This window comes from Lissotriton helveticus, chromosome 2_2 (genome assembly GCF_964261635.1).
Source record: "Lissotriton helveticus chromosome 2_2, aLisHel1.1, whole genome shotgun sequence".
NCBI lineage: Eukaryota > Metazoa > Chordata > Amphibia > Caudata > Salamandridae > Lissotriton > Lissotriton helveticus.
Genome location: NC_136060.1, coordinates 152,352,920 through 152,366,796, shown reverse-complemented (window position 1 = coordinate 152,366,796; position 13,877 = coordinate 152,352,920).

The following is a 13,877-nucleotide window of genomic DNA, read 5'->3' as shown; positions in this document are numbered from 1 at the left end:
CTATACTAACTGCATACCACCCAGTTATTAATACATCTAAAGTAGTTCTCCTGTCTGCAGATCAGTCAACCAAATTAGAATCTCCCGCATGTCCGAAGTCAACATATGGACATCAAAATTGAAAAGTAGGCACTCAAGATGAACATGTGTGCACTCCCAGCACTTACACATGGATACCTGCAGAAAAATGGCTGAACCTCTAAAATACATCTGCCTGAGTGATAAAAATCAACCAATGCTAGGGAGACCCATCACAAACATCACTAACTGGGTGCCAAGGGCATCGCAGACATGGCTACCATGCAGGACCCATCCCGAAGCACTTGACAATGACAAATAATTTCACCAACACTACTGGCAACCATTCCTGATGCACTAAAATGATCACTGCTGGCAATTTCTGCATCTCAAAGCCCTTAAAGCAATCCTGTCTGATGTGGTAACCACTACATCCCAACAATATTAGTCAGAGGGATTTGGAGCACCTTGCTGACACAGCTGAATTACCTCATGCATCATGGTCGATGTGGTTCAATGTTGCTCGCTTCACACACAGTTCTCACAGTTTGTTGGGCAGTGCCAGTACCAGTATTCTTTTCAAGTGTATCCCCAGACATGTGTTTCTAGATTCCTCTTTCATCAGTGGGGAAAATGTTCATAGGTCGCTGGACGTGCTGCCGCACTTTCCTCAGGGTTAGGGCCACTCTCAGCGCGCAGGTGCTCACAGAGCTCGTCAGCTCACAGCCCACGGGAGCCTTCTTAAACAGTCAAAGGGATTTGGAGCACCCAGCTGACACGTCACAGCTGAATTACCTCATGCATCATGGTCGATGTGGTTCAATGTTGCTCGCTTCACACACAGTTCTCACAGTTTGTTGGCCAGTGCCAGTACCAGTATTCTTTTCATGTGTATCCCCAGACATGTGTTTCTAGATTCCTCTTTCATCAGTGGGGAAAATGTTCATAGGTCGCTGGACGTGCTGCCGCAGTTTCCTCAGGGTTAGTGCCACTCTCAGCACGCAGGTGCTCACAGAGCTCGTCAGCTCACGGCCCACGGGAGCCATCTTAAAGAGTCAAAGGGATTTGGAGCACCCTGCTGACACGTCAAAGCTGAATTACCTCATGCATCATGGTCGATGTGGTTCAATGTTGCTCGCTTCACACACAGTTCTCACAGTTTGTTGGCCAGTGCCAGTACCAGTATTCTTTTCAAGTGTATCCCCAGACATGTGTTTCTAGATTCCTCTTTCATCAGTGGGGAAAATGTTCATAGGTCGCTGGACGTGCTGCCGCACTTTCCTCAGGGTTAGTGCCACTCTCAGCGCGCAGGTGCTCACAGAGCTCGTCAGCTCACGGCCCACGGGAGCCATCTTAAACAGTCAAAGGGATGTGGAGCACCCTGCTGACACGTCACAGCTGAATTACCTCATGCATCATGGTCGATGTGGTTCAATGTTGCTCGCTTCACACACAGTTCTCACAGTTTGTTTTCCAGTGCCAGTACCAGTATTCTTTTCAAGTGTATCCCTGCTGACACGTCACAGCTGAATTACCTCATGCATCATGGCTCACGTGGGCCGTGAGCTGACGAGCTCTGTGAGCACCTGCGTGCTGAGAGTGGCACTAACCCTGAGGAAACTGCGGCAGTACATCCAGCGACCTATGAATATTTTCCACTGGTAAGTTTTTCCATTGAATTTCAATGGTACTTGTTTCAATAAAAATGTGTTTTAAGTCATAAAATCCAGTGTCGTTGAGTGGAGTGTCATTATGTTGAGCGTTGTACAGTGCACTGATGAAGAATGTCGTATCGTGTACTGTCTTAGAGAGGAGTGTCAAAGAATGGACTGGAGTGGCATATTGTATATTAGACTAATGTGCCATACAGTGCTTTGACATCTTGTAGGTTACAGTGGGTTCGAGTGGAGTGGCTTAGCATAAATTCAAGTAATGGGTAAAAATTGGAGCAACATCTCATATAGTTAAGTTGAGTGCTTTGTCGTAAAGTATTGAAAGGCTTGTAGAGTGAAGTAGAGTATTGTACAGTGAAGTCTAGTTGGAAAGAGTTGAGTACTGATTGTTACAGTGGAGTGTATGTGGTAGATTTGAGTATAGTGGCATAGAATGTGATGTAGTTTTATAGAGTGGACTGCAATTAAGTATAGGAGAGTGTCGTATAGTGGAGGAGTGTAGAGTGGAGTGTCGAACAGTGGCGTAGAGTGGGGTAAAGAATCATATAGTGGAGTAGAATGAAGTGTAGTCCAGTGGAGTTGGGTAAGAGAGAATGGAGTAAAGTGTCATGGAGTGGAGTGTTATGTAGTGGAGTAGAGTGTCGTGCAATCGACTAGAGAGGCCTGACCCAGCATACAGTAAAATAAAGTGTCATAGAGTGGAGTTTTCTGGCATGTCATACAGTGGAGTGGTCTGGCGTGTCACAGAGTCTTGGAAAGTCTCATAGTGTGAATTGTCAGAGAGTGGATTAGTGTGTTGTACGGTAGATGGTGTGGAGTAGAGAAAATTGTGGTAGAGTGAAGTAGCATAGAGTGGAGTAGACATGAGTGGCATAGAGTAGCGTAAAGTGGAGTCATGTAGAGTGGAGTAGTAGAGCACAGTAGAGTAGAGTGGGGTGTCATAGAATCGAATGCCTTACAATGGAGCCAAGTGGCACAGAAGGAGTTGTGAAGAGTATCATACAGTGGAGTAGAGTGTCATACAGTGCATTAGAGTAAACTAAAGGGCTGTATACTCACATAGACAAGAGTACACTGTTGTACAGTGGAGTGCTATACAGTGGAGTATTGTATGGTAGAGTGGATGGCCGTCGAGTGTTGTTAAGTGGAGTAGAGTGTCATGGAATAGAGTGCAGGGGCATGGACTGGTGTGGATAACAGAGGAGAAGCAGAATACTGTGTGGAGTGGAATGGAGTACTATATAATAGAGAAGAGTAGAGTAAATTGTGGCATAGTGGCTTGGAGGGAGTTGTGTAGCACATCATAAAGTGCAGTAGAATATTGTAGCGTGACATTCAGTGGAGTGAAGTGTTGCACAGTGTCATAGAGGAAAGTATTGTGGTGTACAATAGAGTGTAGAGTCATTGAATACAGTATAGTGTTGTAGAGAGATGTATAGTACACTACAGTGTGTTAGAGTGTAGTAAAGTGTAGTGGCATAAAGTTAAATGACGTAGAATGATTAATTGAGTAGAGTGGAGTACACTGGAGTAGTGTGTCAGAGTAGGATGGAGTAAATTGAGGTGGAGTGACATAGCGGGAGTTGCATAGAATGTTGTAGAGTGGAGTGGCGCATCATATAATGACATAGAGTATACTAGAGTGTTATACAGTAACATAGATTGGAGTATAGTGCTGTACAGTAGAGTGGCATAGAGTGGAGTAAAGTTTGTTACACTGAAGGGCCGTAGAGTATCGTAGAGTGGATTACAGTGTTGTAGAGCAGAGAAGACTGCAGTGCTATAGGGGCAAAAAGTGTAGTAGAGTGTCGTTCAGCGGCTTAGAATGTAGTAGAATTTTGTAGAGTGGAGTTGTATAAAGTAGTCTAGAGTGTCATAGAATGGAGCAATGTTGAGTGGAGTGGAATAACTGTTGCACAGTGGAGTGGAGTTGAGTGGAGTAGAGTGTAGTAAAGTGTCATAGAGTGGAGTGCTGTGTTGTGCAGTAGAGTGCAGTGGAGTGGAGTAGAGTGGAGTGGGGTAACAATGAGTGGAGTAAGGTGTTATAGAGTAGTGTGGCATATTGTACAATGGAATGGTGTGGCATGGCCTAGAGTGTAAGCAACTGTAGAGTGTCATAGAGTGGAGTGTAGTGCTGTAGAGCGGTTCAATAGCTTAGAGTGTAGTAGTATACACATGGGTGGGGTAGAGAAAAGTAGTATACCGTGGTGTGCCATAGAGTCAAATAGTATAGAGTTGATTGGAATTGAGTGGGGTGGGGTACAGTTGCGTACCATAGAGTAGAGTGCCGTACAGTGTAGTGTCGTACATTAGAGTGTCCTAGTGTGTAGTGGACGGCATAGAGTGGAGTTGCATGTTGTAGAGTGGAGTGACTTGTTATGTAGTGGAGTGTTGTGCACAACAGTGAAATGGAGTGGTGTGTCATAAAGTTGAGTGTTGTGCTGTACAGTAGAGTGGAATGGAATGACATGTACTGTTCTTGAGTCTAATGTAAAGAGACATAGTGTTAAAATGGCTGCACGGATGCACCTAAAACCTTTCAAGAATGTACAGCTTGGTGTTCAGAGGTGCGGCCACATGCATCAAAGTTCCAGTTTGCGAATTCTTAAAGGAATTGCAATTAAGAATTCGCAAACGGCTAAGCATTAAGAAATCGCAATTTTTTTTGCGATTTCTTAATTTTCCTTAATTGCGATTCACAATTAGCGAATCGCAATTAAGGAATCCCTTTCCATTGATTCCTATGGGCCTAGGGGGGAGTCCAAAGGACCCCCCTGCAGCCCTGAAATGCATTTTAAGTACATTTTTCACACACACACATGCCCAAAGGGCATGTGTGTGTGTAAAATGAAACTTTCAAAAATTCACTTTTGTGCACTTTTGAAAGTTTTCCCAAATTACCATGAAGGTTAACTTCATGGTAATTTACCACTACCTATTTGCGATTTCGCAATTTAAAAAAAAATCATGCATTGCATTTAAGAAATCGCAAAATTGCGATTTCTTAAATGCAATTGCAATTTAAAAAATCGCAAATAAATTGCGATTCCTTAAATTGCGAAAAAAGCAAAAAGCTTCATGCATCCCAAAAAAGGGATTTGCATTCGCAAACGGCCGAACTTTGCGATTCGCACCGTTTGCGAATGCAATTCACTTTGATGCATGTGGGCATAAGTTCCTACCTTGCAGTTACCCAGATTTACTGGGCAATGCAGGGTGGTAGCCTTGTGTTACTTGGTTTGTGTAATATAAGTATTGCGTTGCCCTTGCAATAACATGCAAAGGCAGCATATTACAGTGATAAATGTATAACTTTGGGATATATTTTGCCATGGTATATCATAGTAACATGTCAATGACAAGGCAGTATATCATTGGCTAATGGCTGCCTTCACAAAAATAAAAGGCAGGCATCATTATTTACTACACTTTAGCTGTGTTCTGAGTTAGGGCCCTAAATATAGGTAAGTAGTTGTTTTTATTGTTGAAATACACCCATTATCACATTATTGAAGTGTTAATAGATAGGGAAATTGATTTCATTTTTTCTATATTTTATTCAAATGTTTTCAGAGAACCTCTCTACCTAGGATGTACCATGTTTTTAAAAATCGGTATTTCCATGGTATGCAGTACACCATTTTTTATAAAGAATTAAAAAAGTAAAATATTTAAAAACACTATAGTACACTATATTTGTGAATCTTACATATTATTTTTTATTGCTCAATCATTTTCTATAATTTTTTTATGTAAATCATTATTGTTTTATGATGCGTATGAAATCAACCCCTCTCTGCACACAGCTTTTAGCCATGTATGGTGAGGAGGTAGGGTTGACCCAAAGGCCTGGCACATGGCCAAAACCATTGTCACACATGGATTTTGACCATGTGCAACACCTGTGGAGGGGTAGGGCACATGCTTTGGCTAGCAGCCAATCCCTAAATCCAGCTCATGAGCTCACATGCACTTTGGTCAAACATAGTGGAAGAGGTTTGGCCACAAGTCCTGGACTGCAGCAAGACCCTGTGCCAAGCCCACTTGTAGTGTAGTTCCTATATTCCCAATAGGCTCTGCGCATTGGAATAACATAAACGATAGTTTAGACGTAGGGCTGAGGTCGACTAGGTCTCTATTGAATATGTTAGACTTAATTATGAATGCCAGCTAGCTCAGAGGTAACTAGAAACTTTCTCGAGTAAACAAGGAGGTGTTAACTTCCCTGAATAGACAAGAAGGGATTCGCTTCTGACAACCGCATTAACATGACAACTTTGCTCCCTCCAGAACAAGGAGTATATCTCCAGAGTCGTGTGTAAACAATAGACATCTATATCACTCAGTCAATCGTGCATGCTTAGTTTCACCAGAGTGCAGAGAAATAGAGAGACAGGCGTTTTCAATGAAAGTTGTTATTTATTGAGCAGTCCTCTTTCTCGGGCAAGAGAAGTGAATTGCCACAATTGCAATACTTGTTATAAAGTAAAGTGCGTACAGTAAAAGGAGTATTATGAAATATTACTGTTAAAGCATTTATATGGTTTCTAAGCCATATGATACTTAAAACGCATAAAATATATACATACATCAAATCATTGACTAAACGTACTCAACTGGTGCTTCCACGATACGCCTACCCCGGTGTACCTAACCTAAGCCTAGTACGTGGGAAGGAGTAAGTGAGCTGCAGTTTAAGTTAAGTTAGTTTTTGCCAAGAATCTGAATCAAGAATTCTCTAAGGATCTAATCAGCTCTGTACCTTGGGTATAGAATTAAGGAGGTCTTGTATCTCGTTCTCAGGACTCGATCTCCCAGAAACCCGCAAGGGTGACTGGAAACACTGGGGCTGGATTTCTCGGCAGGAGAAAAGACAGCGTCTCTCTCAGTGCGTCAAATGGGAGGGTCGGCTTCCTTCGGCTCTCGCATCAGCTGGGCTTCGGGCAAGTAGATAGCCGCTCTGCTCCAAACCACTGTGTGTTTGCTTAAGGCAACGTTGGTATATTTATACCTGGAAGGTGCCGAGTTTGATGTAAGGTTGGACATAAGACGTCACTAAGAACCTACAGTTCTTTCTGGACTCCAGGAGTTCTTGTTCAAATCAAAACAAAAGCAGGGGGATTTCCCGGGCTGCTGGAGGCTTGGTTTTTTTAAAGAACAGGTTGTGCTTTCTAGGAGTCTATGGGAGTAGCCTTGCCGTATTTGGACTGCATTGGCTATGACTAAATATGGATATGATTCTTATGCCTTTATAAGGATATGTTTTGTTATAACCACATAAGGGCATGAATCAGGAATATTTAAATAGGGTCCTAGATACATTTACAACACACTGGCATGCACAGCCTTCGGCGCAATGGGAGAGCATTGGATTGTTAGTAAATTCGGGAATTAATCTTTTTGGTATCAATTTTAGAGAGTAATTTAGAAAATTCAGGGACCATGGTGTCATTGTCATCTCCACATTGAAATTTTAAATGGAGATTTTCTGGTAGAGAGATAGAGATTGTGTGGCATTGTTTGCGAGTGAGTAGTGATGAGATCAAAAAGTTCTTCTAGGATGGAGGGATTTTGTCCAGAAGGGTGGTAGATTAAGTGGATTTTGGTGGGATTGTTAACCAACATTTTCAGTTTGACACGTACTGAAACATTTTGGCAGGAGCTATTTTTTGCTATTTGATCAAAAATAATTTTTGATATATGGTCACTATACCACCTGTTTTTCATTCTTGGTAGGGTGGAGAATAAGGTTGTGAGGTGGAATTAGGAAATAAATCTGCAGTTAAGATGATTAATTTTGATACATTTAAGCCAGAAAGTGTATATTGAGATATTCTGTTAAAATTAAATCAACTATCTCTATACAGCATCTGTCTGCAGACCTACTCTTGTGCCAAATGCATTCGAGCAAGGAGCTAAGAGTTCTGTTGGAGGGAGAGGCATTAGGGCATTTTGAACAAGTTTCACCATTTCTGGACTGACATGCATTGCTTTTGTGGACCTGTTACTCTGGAGATTTTTGAGGGATTGCAGTAAGTGTTATCATGCAAATTGTGGGGGTTGTAGGAGGTGAGTAGTTAATGAATGTCCTTGTTAAAAAATAGGAGTGTGGTCCTGCCCATTGAGTTGTATAAATTCTTCCAGAGAGACATTTTCTAATCTTAAGGGAATTTCATATTTTTATGCAGTTGTATTCAAAAGGTTTTAGGGAGTGATTGAGTAATTCACTATTTTCTTTGGCTAAATGGAAATCAATAGCGAGGAGTTTCATTGCTAGCGTAAGCAAGTCAATTTTCTCCAACTGGGAGAAAGTTTCCTTAGGAGGAGTGATGGAGCGAGATAGAAAACAAAATTTTGTTTAAACTCGTGAAGTCACATTTCCATAACATGAATAATAATATTAATGATTTGTGATTTGTCGTGCTAATACAACTTAGATTAAACTTTACACATGGGGGGACTAACATGTGTGCTCATAAACGTGCATAATTGTTGCATCTTTTTGTTCGTGCAAAATAATAAAATAATTTATTGTTTTCGTTTTTGTCATTACTAACTGCTGCAAACTTAAAAGAAGCATGTGCTTGTTTTGCTTTTCCTTGTCTGTGTGATGTCATTTCTACTATTCTAGGCGCATATAAGTCTCATGGAATAACGGAGACTGGTAGATATAAACGCTGCTTTATTTGTTTGCATTGGCTAGATAACATTTTGATTAATCGGGTGGGTTAATTAATTAGTAAATCTTGGGGTGGATACAGAATCTACATTATTTCTTACATTAATACTTTTCTTGTGTTTGTTTTATATTAGAAAACATAAGTTGTCTGCTTTTGGGCCTTGTCTGCCCGAACTACAATATGCTGAATTTTACTCCTGCAAAAGTGCTGAGACGCCCATTCTGAAATAAATTGTTCGTCAAAAGCTGCGTTCACAGAGCAAAAACTGATGTGCTATCATCTTTCTGTCGGACATGGCCAAGGTCGAAAAAGAACATTTTGTCAGCCCTTAACTTGGCATCCGCGGAAGTCAATTGGAAGTCAATGGACGCTGCGAGAATGACTTTATACAAATGTTGCAATCCTAGGAAGCTCCTGGTTGCACTCGGAAGGGACAATGGTCTCTAAGAAAAGTGACTTAATGGAAGTTTTGAAAATTGGGTGACATGTCACTTGTCACTCTCAGCCAATGGGACGTCGAAGATTTCTGAAAACTTTCCTTTGCGTAGTTTAGTTAGCGTAGAAAGGTATAAAAAGTCATGCCCCTAGGGATGGGCTGGCTGCTGCTTTCTGACTTTCCGATGAGGGTGAAGTGCTGTCGAACTTTGCGTGGAGCACGTAAGAATCCTCAAAGAACTTTACTTTAATTTCTATCTATTTAGCTCAATTAGGGAATTAGGTTTTAGAAATGCTAAACTTTATATATTCACTTTAATTTTTAATTCACTTGCTTAAATTGTATTTTACTCACTTTTCTTTACAATAATGCTTGCTTTATTGCTAATAAAATTCATTTATAAAACTATCAACTTATATACCATACTTTAGTAAATAAAATCTTACTTTTGACAAACAAGCTGGTCTAGGTTATTCAGGAGTGTAGGTTACTATTAGCTAGATCACGTCGCCAATGGTGGTCGTTTAAATGGTTAAGTTTATTCTAATGACAATATTCTTTCCGCAGATGTATAAAATGTATATAGTTTGTAGATAATGTGTATATAGATTTAATCAGACCACCTGATTCAGTAGGCCCAAAATATGTCAGGTTTATAAATGGGTCCAAATTTTAGTATAGAATTTTATTTATAGGTTATGAAGTTGGGTAGCGTTGTTTATGATATATTTTCTATAGGCCGCTGGATCAATTCTCTGGTAGCAGAAATTGATGGTTGCTAAGGGTAACCAAGGTAATATGTTGGTTGCTAAGGGTTACTAAAACGTTATGGTATGGAAATAGGATCGATGTTTTAACACATGTTGAGTTCGTTTTTCGTGCTATCTGTAAGCTATACCGGTATAGATTGTGTGGCGAGAAATTAGTCACGCAAGCCATCTGTTCTGTTTGTAGTGATATCGCCGAGTATCACAAGAGGTATCGCCGTGTACCATAGTGTTGTCGCCGAGCAGCACAGTTTTAGGGCTAGGTCTGAATCTTGTAAAGTGAGGGTTTTCTAAGAAATTAAAACAGCATGAGAATAGGGACAAAGCGCCTTCCATAAAACTCACTGTGATAAGAGTATTAGTTATATCCGAGCTTGAGTGAAGGGTAAATTAGCGTCGGTGCATGATTATCTATAAACAGGTTAGAGTCCTGTACGGGTACATGTTTCATATCTATAAACAGGTGAGAGCCCTGTACGGATAACGTCGTTATTTTGCTAACGGTGCATGATCTCTATAAACAGGTGAAAGTCCTGTACGGATTTCATGTGTGTTTGAAATTAGGGAATTTTCAGTATGAAAGTGCGAGTTTGAATTGTATTTTATGTTCAAGTGGAACTCTTAGAACTTTCACTTCGCGGTGGGTTCAGAGCAAAGCGAGTTCATAATTATACGTGTTAGAAGGGTGGGGTAAGGTTACTCTACTAACAATTGAATATTATCCTTAGTGTGAATAGCGCCGTCTATTCCGAAGTGTGGATACTTGAATGTATGTAAACTATCCTAAATAGTGAAACGAACAGATGTTGTCCTTATAGTCATTGTTAAGAATTAATTTACACTGAAAAGTGTCCTTAAAATGGCGCTGTGAAAAGATTTTGTGAAGGAGGGGTAAGCGCCAGGAGTGAGAAACGAGAAACCGCAGCTGCTGTGTACGTCACAGAGCCGCGCTGGGATTGGGTGACCTACGTCACAAGCTACATTCTGATTGGCTCTTGAGTCTCTGACGACCTGTAAGCTGATTGGTCCTACCGAAAAACTCCAATTTTATTGGTTGAGCAGAAAAGTGACGTAGCTCAACTGTCATTGGCTTGTTGGTGTGTTTCGCGCACGGATTGGTTGTTTTACGGAACATCCCGGAAATATTTTACGAACGAATTTGTGAATTAGATTTAACTCTTAAAAATGAGTTATCATTTTAAACATGTTGAGAAAAAGCCAACATTATTTCAGAAGTTTAAGAATTTATTTTCACCTGACAAGAAAATCGAAACGCGAGGTGGTAAACTACTTCATAAGTATAAAACACCTGCAGCGTATATGGAAGGTGAATATGGATATCATACTGTCTTATGGTTCGATAGTTGGAAACGCTATACTAAGAACGACGGTGTTTTAACTTGGCCTGATGATGGTTCATTTAATGTAAAAGTCTTGAGAAATTTACGAGAGAAAATGAATGCTCTTGTTCCGAAACCGAGACCAACTCAATTTGAAGCTTTAGTTGAGTGGGAAGATGAAATGTATCAGTTACAAAGAGAAACTAGTGGAATTAAAAGACCTTCTAAAAATCCACCTTGGAGAAGAGAAACTCATGAAGATAGATTGCGAATGTGGAGACAGGGAAACATGAGTGAAGGATTGTATTTAATTCATGAAATGGTAATGGGTACTCCTACAGGGAAATCTATGGAAAGTGAATCTGAGGATGCAGTTATGGAAGAAATATATACAACTGCTAGAAAGAATCAGCCTTTGAGACCTCCTAGATCATGGTCTACTCCGGTGGTTTCTACTGAAACTTCACCGAGTGCACCTCCAATTAATGAAGCTCCTAAACTTTATCCAAATAATTGTGAAATTATTGAAACTCCTAGAAGACCAGAATTCGAGAATGCTCGAAATGAAGGTAGACATTTTACAATGGCTCCAAGAGCAAGAGAAGCTCCAAAAGATTATACAAGAGAGGCAAGAAATGTTGAAGATGTTGATTATAATGAATATTTAAGATCTAAAGAAGAATTAATAAAAAGAATGACAAAAGGCATGGAAGCTGTGACAGTTCCAGTAACAATTGGTCCTGTTCAGCCCGTATTTGACCAAAAGGAAACAAACAAAACTGGATTAACTATTCCATTAAATACAGAAATTCAAAAGGCTGCTGAAAAATTTTATTCAGACTTATCTGAAATAAACTCTTCTAAATCGAGAATGCCTGATTTACCCTTTAATGAAGATTTATCTCCAAAAACACCAATGGGTGCTATATCAGATATAGGGAGTCCTGAAGTCAGGGTAACCACACCAAAACTTGATGTGGCCAAATTAAAAGCGAATATCGAAGAATTAATAATTGGAACAATTGGTCCAGATAGTTTAAATTACTATCGAGATGATGAACTACTGTTCATTTGCAAAAGCATACAATGGAAAACAAAAAATAAATATGATCAACTAGAGGATCTAGCAGCAGAACTTGAAATCGATGTGAGTAAACAAAAGAATTTTGCGAAACATTACAGATTAGACTTTTCAGAAAGTGACATTGAGAGTTTGAACTCAATGGGAAGAATAGTTCATATTAAAGATTTGATTGTCTATATCAAAAAGCTAGGAGAACTGAATAAATGGAGAGTAAAATGGACGAAAAAGAAGGAAGATGAAAGATTGGAAAAATTGTCAAAACAATTTCCAATGAGAGAAATTGCAGGTGGAGGATATGTTCATGTCCCTTGGTCGAGACAGGACATTCTATTATTTACAAATGACTTTCCGAAATTGAGGGAGAAACCAGTTGAGTGGTACAGGCAAGTCGATAGATTTATCAAAGTGTCAAAAGTTCTGTGGATTGATTTAGATGGATTTTTTGATATTGTCGTTCCATCTGATCTTTGGACAGAATGCAAAATATCGATTAGTTGGCCAAAAACAGAACCTGAGCGAATTAAAGAAACAGGTGCTCCAAATCCACTTGTAATGGATTTCTATGAGAAAGTAATTGTTTGGATGAAAAACAAAATTCCACCCAAAGAAGTCGATTGGGTTAAAATAGAAAGGACAGAACAAGAAACAAAAGAATCAGTTCATTCTTTTTATGAAAGACTACTGTTAATCTTTAAACAATACAGTGGTTATGAAAAATTAGATGAAAAAGACATGAGCCATTTTGTCTATAGATTTGTTTATGGACTAAAACCTGAAATTGGAGAAATGATCAGAAATAGTATTGTCGGATGGCAATCACTATCTGTAGATGATATTCTTAGAAAGGCTAAGTATTGCAGTGATGAAATAGAAGTAAAACAGAAGAAACTCAAGGAGAAAGCCATGTGGGCTCAGGTAAAGGTGGCTGAGCAACAGATTGCCAGCATGGGTAATAAGAACACTAATTTTGTTCAAACTGGAAATACAAACCAGATACAAGAAAAGTTTAAAAGTAATAATTTCCCAAAGAAATTTAGCCCAAAGATTGAGGAGTTGAAACAAAGATTACCTTGTTTTAATTGTGGCGAAATTGGACATTGGAGAGACGAGTGTCCTCATCCTCCTAAAAACTTAAAGAATCCCTTATTGAATCCACAGATGCAGAATGGTGTTGACCTGCAGCGACAGCTACAGATGCAACAGGGGTTAAACGAATTTAATATTCAGCGACAGTTACAGCAACAGCAACAACAACAGGTGAATAATCGTCAAGAACAATTGCCACAACCACCTTTTCCGAATTGTGGGGGAGTTCAAAAATATAATCCTAACGTGGGATTTCAGGGAAGTGAACAGGTAATAAAACCACAAAAACAGCAAAAGCAGCAAAGAGTTCAAATGCAAAATGCTTCACAACAATTTTTATTAGCAGAAAGTCAAGACAGCGATTCTGATGATTATTGCTGACGGTGCCCGAGAGAGGAGGAAGAGTGTGTTGTTGGAGCCACTCTTGAGGTTGACCAGTCTGGTCCTTTTGTAAACGGGAAAGTTAATGATGTAGACATCACTTTTCTAGTGGACACTGGTGCTACCCGTTCTACTGTTAGATCAGTGGAAATTGAAAACCTACCTCTCTCTGGGGATACCATCCAAGTTGTCGGAGTAAGTAATCAACAAATTAAAACTGACTTAACTGATCCAGTACCGGTTGAAATTGGAAATTATAGAGACAAACACAGATTTGTGGTTTGTAATAGTAGTCCAGTGAATCTATTGGGCAGAGACATCCTATGTAAAATGAATTGTAGAATATATTGTTCTCCTGATGGAGTTGAGTTACAAACAATGGAGGAAGATGGTTTATATAGAATGACAATGA